The sequence below is a fragment of the Cupressus sempervirens genome, chromosome 8 (assembly GCF_028749045.1).
Source record: "Cupressus sempervirens isolate cs-2001-9-10 chromosome 8, ASM2874904v1, whole genome shotgun sequence".
Lineage (NCBI taxonomy): Eukaryota > Viridiplantae > Streptophyta > Pinopsida > Cupressales > Cupressaceae > Cupressus > Cupressus sempervirens.
In genome coordinates, this window is record NC_143125.1 from 499,227,496 (window position 1) to 499,235,659 (window position 8,164).

Below are 8,164 nucleotides of genomic sequence, written 5' to 3' on the forward strand. Positions count from 1 at the left end.
TAGATCATCTTATTTTGATAACCAAGAAGATGATGCACAAGATTACTAGATTGCCCATGTTGAATAAGGTGAAGACCACAAAAACCCTAGGTCGGGTTAAGTTAACAAAGAGGACTCTTGCTGAATGGGACAGAAGAGTCATGAAACTTAGTGGTGTAACTGACATGGAATTAAAGTTTGGCATCCATGTAATAGCTCACAAAATCTATAGCTCAAGTCGGTTGAACAATATGTCATGTGAAGTAGTTGACCTGGCGTACAAGGTGGTAAAGAACAACTTATCCTTCGACCTTGTGAAGTTGTTGCTAAATCAATTGAGCAAGAACATGAACAACATCTAAGTATCAAAGAACAACCAATGTAAGTTTGGTTCTCTCTTGACATGTTTATTTTTCTACGTTTAGAAGTTTTTCCCTTCTAAAGGAACTATAGTATGGATGAAAGATACTCCAGTATTGTACCAAATCAATGATTTTATACCAAAGATGGGAGAAAAATTTGACAGTATTATGGATAATTAATTTGAGACGTTCAGGGAGAAGATGCAAAGCAAATTTAGGATACCTAGAAAACTAGTAGAAGATTATGAGCAGGATATTTGTTTCATGGTTGATTGTGAAAAGGTTTATATTCAAGCAATAAGGCCTAGAGTGCCATGGGTTAAGCCTTTGGAATATGAGGTTAACATTGATGACACTAAAGATATCATTGAGGCTCTATTGAATGAGTTTGTGGATCCTAACATATTTTGGCACTTATGAAGAGGCTAAGGCCATAATTAAGCTTGAGATTAAGTTACCCCAAGCAGCAAGCAAAGGAAGGAAAGGATTGAGAAAATAATGAAGAATATTAACCAATCAAGCTCTCCTCTCATGCTTACTAAGGGCAAAGGAGATGATATAAAAGATGAAGATGAAGAGGAGGACGTAGAGGAAGCAAAATCTAAGGAAGAGGAGCCTTTGAAGAAGAAAGGGAAGGTTATTATAATAACCAAACCTATCAAGTCTTCCCCTGATGTGTTTACAAGAAGATCTGCCAAATCCAAAAGGAAGTTGAAGTTGGGTAAAGAGGATGAATTTGAACAGATCATTTTTAGAGGTTTGTCCCAAACCTTCAAAAAAGATTGAAGAAGATGGAACAAGGAACAGGTATGATATATTTTAAGTCTCTTAAGTACTTGACTAGGAGTGAAGAGAAGAAAAAACAAATTGAGGATACCCTTGTGACAAATTTGGGTAAGTGGAAGTATTCACCTGATGAGCTAACGTAGAAAGTTCCTGATGTACTTTTGAAAGCAGTCAAACCTCAATGGGATAATGCAATAAAATTTGCTAAAGACATCAATGAACAAACTTTGAGACAACTTATGTTGAGTCTCGAAGAAAAAGAGGTGAAGGAAGCTTTGAAAGCAAATGAGAAGAAGCTCACACCCAAATTCAATACATGTCTAATATTGCTAAAGGACATTGAATTTGTGGTGAGGTCTACTACTACCACATGGGAAAATATCTATGGGATGTTCAAGCCTAGTGACTTTGTTGTGCATGTTGATGTTAAAGATGGTGAAGAAGATGATGCAAAAGAAGAAGTAGTAGAAATCAGAGATGATGATATAGACAATATTGATCTTGATGATGAGGAAGAAGAGCAAGAAGCCACTGGAGGAAGTCTTCCAAAAATATAGAGTATTGAGGAAACAAATGCATAAAATATTATAGTAGAAGTTATGACTTCCTTTCCTCGCTCTCTGAGTAAAGCCTTAGTGCAATCAGGCTTAGAGAAAGCTTCTACCGAGTTGGTTGAGGTCAAATCTACAACACCAAGCACACAATCAATCTTTGGAACCACTATGTCGAGTATTTCAATAACTAAAGTGCTTAGCACTTCACCTACCAAGGAGCAAGTCTTTCCAGCATCAAACTTGATCGAGCAACAACAAAGTATTGCTGTTGTTAATGTTACTATCAGTATTGTTGGTGTTATTCCTACTTTTTCAACTATTGTTTCCACCATGACTAGTGCAATGACAGTTGAGACCCAATCTCAACCAAGCACTAAAGTTTTGAATAAAGGCAAAGAAGGGGAAGAAATTAATCTAGATGAGGACATTGTTTTTCCAAATTGGGATATCTCTAATCTCACTCTAGAAGAGATGGATACCATTAGAGAATTTTGGAAGAAAAGGGCTAAGCAAAAGAAGTTGGAGAAGACAGGAATAAGTTTAATCAAGTCTTTGGGGACATAAAGAGCATATTTGTTGATGCTTTGAATATTGAAGTTGATGGGAAACAACCTATTCTGGATCGGTTAGCTAAACTTGTCCACAAATAAAATGAAGAATTGAATGGACAAGAAAGATTGTTGTAGAGAGCTAAGAGAAAATTTGAAAATAAAGTTTTGGAACATGTAGCACAGAAAATTGTTACTGACCAAGTAGAACTTTCTACTATTCTTGCTACTCTGGAAACATTTGTCAATGATGTTGTTTCTTTATTTGTCAAATTGAGTGAAACATCTATCTTTACAAGGGAAATCAAGGATAAATTATCTAAGATAGATGAGGATATGAATGCAAGTGGACACCAACTGTCACTTGATCCTAGTTGTAGTTCTACACACTTTGCATAGATCAGATATCTGACAAATCTCCAAGTAGAATTATTGAGGGAAGAAGCTAGAATTAGGGCCGCACTTGCAAAAATTCAAGGTATGATTCTTCCAGCCATGGATGCATTACAAAAGCACATTGCACATGCAAAGACACTCATCCATGACAACAACTTCTCCATAGCTAACCACGTGATGGAACTTTCAGTAGAGATACATATAACCTTGCATGCAAGTAAGGTATTGCAAGAGAATTGGGACAAGACTGTGTCAATCATTTTGCAAGTACATACTGAATTCTTATCACATTTTGGTATTAAATTATAGATATTATACACCTTTGGCATTTATGTCAAAAGGGGGGAGAAGAATTTTATTTGTTTATCCGTATAAAGTATGGGAGAATATATGTTTATAGGGAGAGAAGAAGATTATTTGTATAGAAAAGATTATCATAGATATATGTATGGGGGAGTAGTAATATGTAGATATATGTACAACTAAGTAGTAAATATGTTTACAAATGCAAGTTTGAAAAATTAGAAAAATGAAGTAATTTAATGAGCTATAGCAACAATAAGTCAAAATTGAGTTGAAGACACAAAATGTTGATAAAAGAAGTTTTGACTTGTAATTTTAAGAATTCAAAATTTCGGTATGATAAGTGTTTTTGTCACTAATTCCAAAGAGGGAGATTGTTAACATTAAGGTCAATATGTCTATTAGTGACTTAACACTTAGTTGGTTTCATTGCTATCGAGCTCTATAATTGCTACTAAGCTTATCATTCATCTAGCAATGTTAACCAAGTGTTTTAGTTACGACTAAGCTAAGTAGTCAGAATGTAATTCATGTTGAGCTTCATGGTGCCTACCTAGTATCTAAGAAAGTTTATTGTATTGCTCGAGTGTAGTAGATTCTACCGAGCTATCGAGTAGAAGTGATGAAGTTCTTAGTGTTAAACAAGCTCTATAGTGTTAACCAAGTCCTACAGTGTCTACCGAGCTCACAGGGTTAACAAAGTGAATCCAGTGTTGACTGAGTCATGTAGTGTCAATTGAGTGATTCTATATTTACTGAGTTTCTCAATGTTCGCCAAGTCATATAGTGTTGATCGAGTTCATGCTACTCGAAGTGATCAGTATGGACCAAGCTTCAACTTCAATCAAGTGCTAGAGTTTGCCAAGTGTTGATAGTGTTTTTCAAGTGTCAAAACATCACCAAGTTTCTCTTTTGAACTCGAGTTATAGAAATGGGCCAACTTTGTGAATTATGATGGATTTGGTATTGTAGCTGACTCCAGTATGTAATTAATTGAATTGATATATATGTAATGTATTGTATCATATCCAAATATAATCAAGTATGAGTATGTGAAGAAGTAAGAGCAAATGTCTGTGAATTGAAGAAGGCTACAAGCAATATATGGTGAAGCAGAGACTTATCTATCACAATCAGGTGATCATTGCAATTCAAGGAATCTCATTCAGCAAATCAAGGTTGTAGATCAGAGATCATGTACTGATTCATTCTAATAGGTGCATCAGTCAAATCCTTTAACTGGGTGGACTTAACAGTCTTTTGTTAAATCTCCTAACAGAGTGCATACTTCACTATATGTTTGTAAATCCTTTAACAAGGTGGACCTAATAGTCCTTATTGCTCCTAACAGTACAGATCACCAGAAGTGGTCAATTGTAAGCCTTAACAGACTAACTTTATACTGCAGTACTAAAGCTTGTAGGTATCATCTCCACCCTAGTTTTACTTTCTAATTGGAAGGTTTCTAGGTCACCATATCTTGTGCCAAAGTGTTATGAATGTTTTACTGCTTTCATTCTTTCATGCATGCAATCATATCAGAGTAACATATGAAGGATTGATTGGTGAAGTGAGTTAAAGTATTATTGGTTCTTGATTCACCCCTCCCCTCTCAGTAACTTAGCCTACCTTATATGTCTAACAAGATATAAGGTACATCATGTAGCAATTAGTTGATGATGCTAACAAAGAGGTTAAGATGATGCAGTTTATTATGTCATAGAAGAAGCGTTACTATGGACAAGAATGATGATACTTGACAGTCATGCTCACCAGGTAGGTTGCAAAGGAGTGAATGTTATTATGATTGAAAGACATGACATATTCTAAGGTGAAAATTGAGGTTTTGATAGAAATCTAAGTAAATGAATAAGGCTGAGATGGTATTAGCTTATTTTTTAAAGAGTAAATGGTGATGTGTAGTTAAGATAAGTTTAGATTTTTGCTATAATATACCAATACATGTACAATTTTAATGGATGACCAAGTAGGTTCATTTATATTGGTGTTCAAACTATAATCTAGGTAGATTATAGTAGCACATTAACAATACATTCAGAAATGTTGATCAGTTATATTATTCAAATTATTTCCATATTGCCATAAGTTGTTATCAAAGAAAGACAAGGTGGAATGTGAAACTAAGGTGCAAAATGAAAGATTTTTTTAATTATGTCTAGACTATCATATGATCATAACTATCATGTGCAAGTGTAGAGTTTAGTATGATACGCGACTAGACAATCAATTTCAAAAATATAATTCATCAAGTGCATGAAATTTAAAATATTTGGGAACATTCCCTTTGGTCAAAAAAATGGTAGAAGGATTTATCAATGTTGGTTGGAAGTTTGATTGGAAAACATAAATCAAATTTATGTGTTTGACTAGAGTTGAGAAAACCAATGAATGATGGGAATTTTTTTAAAGAAATTAAAAAAGGAGTTTATGTTTTATGTTAAAGTAATTAGATATTTCCTAATTAACTCTAGTTTTCTTAAGCTAAACTTTAGGCATCTAATAATTAATTCTTTTATTAATTATTATGATGCAACCTAAGTTAGACCTTTTTAGGGTTTTGATCTCCTTTATAAGGATGGTCTCTCATTGTAAAGACAAATTCACTTTTGATATTAGCAATTTCTCTTTTTTCTCATCAAGAATGTCTCATCCATGGATTTGGGGATTCCAACCTCCATAGCTTTTTCTTCTCTTTCTGTGATAGGTGTTTGCATGTAGGTGATTCTTGGGAGCTGTGAGGTTGATCTTTCATCGACTTCAACATGGTATCAGAGCTCCAAATCTCCATGCCCCTATTCTATTATTGAGAGATTTGACATTGGTTTTCAAATATGTGGCTTTCAAAGGATTTTGTATTGGATTTGAGGGGGACCTATTTTTTTGGAGCACTTTGAGCCCAAATGAACATCACCGTTGAGCTTAGAATGCTTGAAAACCCCCATTTCCATCTAAAATATATCCAATTTGGACACTATTGAAATCTAAGGCAAAAAAAATTACACCTAGGCCATTTTGACCTGGGCACGCAAAATGAGGCGACGATATTTTTAAAATTTTGATTTATCAAAAAATTTATGGCAAATTTTCTTTTGATAGAAGAAGCTTATGGGTTGTAGGTTTTTTTTTCCCAAAGTGTTGGGAATTGTGTTGCATATGCAAAAGGATGCATTTTAAAAAAAAAATCACCAAGCAACCTTTTTTGGATGGGTTTGTACTTGCACAAGAAAGCTGGATATTGGCCCCACCTTGTATTTTGTGCCTTCATATGGGCCCTATTTCTTCTGCTCCTACATACATCCTTTGTGTGCCCACTTGGATTTTTTTTTGGTTGCTTTTGGAGGCGCCCAGTACTTCCAAGCATACATTACGAGGTTAATGCATAGGGTTTACATCTTTGGAGGGTGTTGATTTTTTATTTATTTTTAAATGAGGGTGTATGTACTCCCAATCGTCTCTGTGTGCAAAAACTATTAGGTCCATGCATTTTTTGGCCTCCTTGGACCTCCTTTGCACCATTGTTTAGAGGATTTATTGGGAGTCATCATTGAAAGTGGATTTTTTGGTCTCCTTCAACCATCAAAGACCCCCTACCAACGTTCTTGCCCCTCATTAAGTCTATTTTAAGCACATATTTCTGGGTTGGTATGCGGTTTTACAGGCCCTATTGGTGGTTTTGGATTCTCGAGTGGTGGTTTTATGTTTTGCATGGAGAATTTTGTGGAGTGCTATCAAAGTGAACATAGGTGCCACATGTTTTGAGAGCTCTTTGCAGGTCCTACCATGTTTGACACAAGATGTAACAATTTGGGGAAGTCTTATTTGGTGGGCATGTCAACCGAGGGTCTTCATTCCATGTTAGTGCTCAACCTGCTTCGTACTCCATGATTAGCACTCTATGACTGGCGCTCCCTCCATTTTTTGGTCACTGCTTTACATGTAATTTGCATGCGATATGGGCTATGATTTTGAAATGTGCCTATGCCTTTATTTTTTACTTTGGGCAGACATTTTTGGGGGAACCGAATTGTTGTCTTGGGAGCTGACTGGTCGTCCATGCAAGTATAGAGGTCCATGTTTTGTGGGGTCTCCTCCACCTTGCAAGTGGGGAGTGTTGTCAAAGGAGTTGTCCACCATCGATGGATTTTTGTCAATCCTCGGTTGAAATGTTTTTGTCAAGGAGCTGTGAATTTTTTGGGTGGAGTCAACCTCCATGCGTCTTGCTCACCCAATGTTTATTGGACCATAGGCTTTCAAAATAAGCTTTATTAGATTTCATGCGATGTCATTGGCCAAGACTTTGGGATCTCGTCTCCATGCAGTCAATGACACAAATAAATTGGATGAGTTTTTGGGCCCCACCACCCTCAAGTAGTGTTCCCAACTGCATGTCAACTTGTGCTCATTTCACCAATTGAGAAGCACGTTTTCTAGGGAGTTTTGGTGACTTTTCCACCATGCATTGTGGTTTTTGCCTTAGCAGTTATTAGGACTCCATTGATAGTTTTGTTAATTGTATGGTGTTTTGCATACATGCAAAAGGCATCTTTTCATGGTTTTGGATTTTATTTTTCACATTTTTTTGCCCATTATTTTTTGGCAATAGTGATTCTTTTATTAGCCACCGAAAAAAAATTCTGGCACCAACCCTTTGCTAGGCACGTATTTCTAACAGTTGGATTTTTTTTCGAAAAGGGTCATTTTTTAGGCTTTTTTTGCCTCGTCGGCCAATTGACCATCAAATTTATGCTCATCACTTGCTAACATTAGCACTTATGTCACCCCTTCAAGCCTTGTTTGGACCTACCTTCATGTTTTTGCTCATATTTTGGGCATATGGACTTCGTTTTCCACAAATAAGATATCGTTAAAAAATTGGTTTTGAGCCCGTTACAGTGGTACAGGTGATTTTTAGTTTTGATGTTTCTTTGATGGCTTTTTCTGCTATCAAAGTTAGGAGTTCCTTTTTGCACTCTCGGAGACATATCTGGAGACATTCTATTTTCAAGATTTTGCTCCCAGCACATCCAATTTATTTATTTTATTTATTTGTATTCTGGTGGATATCTTGGTTGTTTTAGGTACGAGGATCGATTTTGTTGCTTCAAATGATTCTTCATGGGTTGTACTATCTAATGTACTAGCCTTATGTCTCTTCTAGTCTATTTAGACATCATTTGTATTTTTTTTGCAAACACACTGAGATAAAGTGCCACTC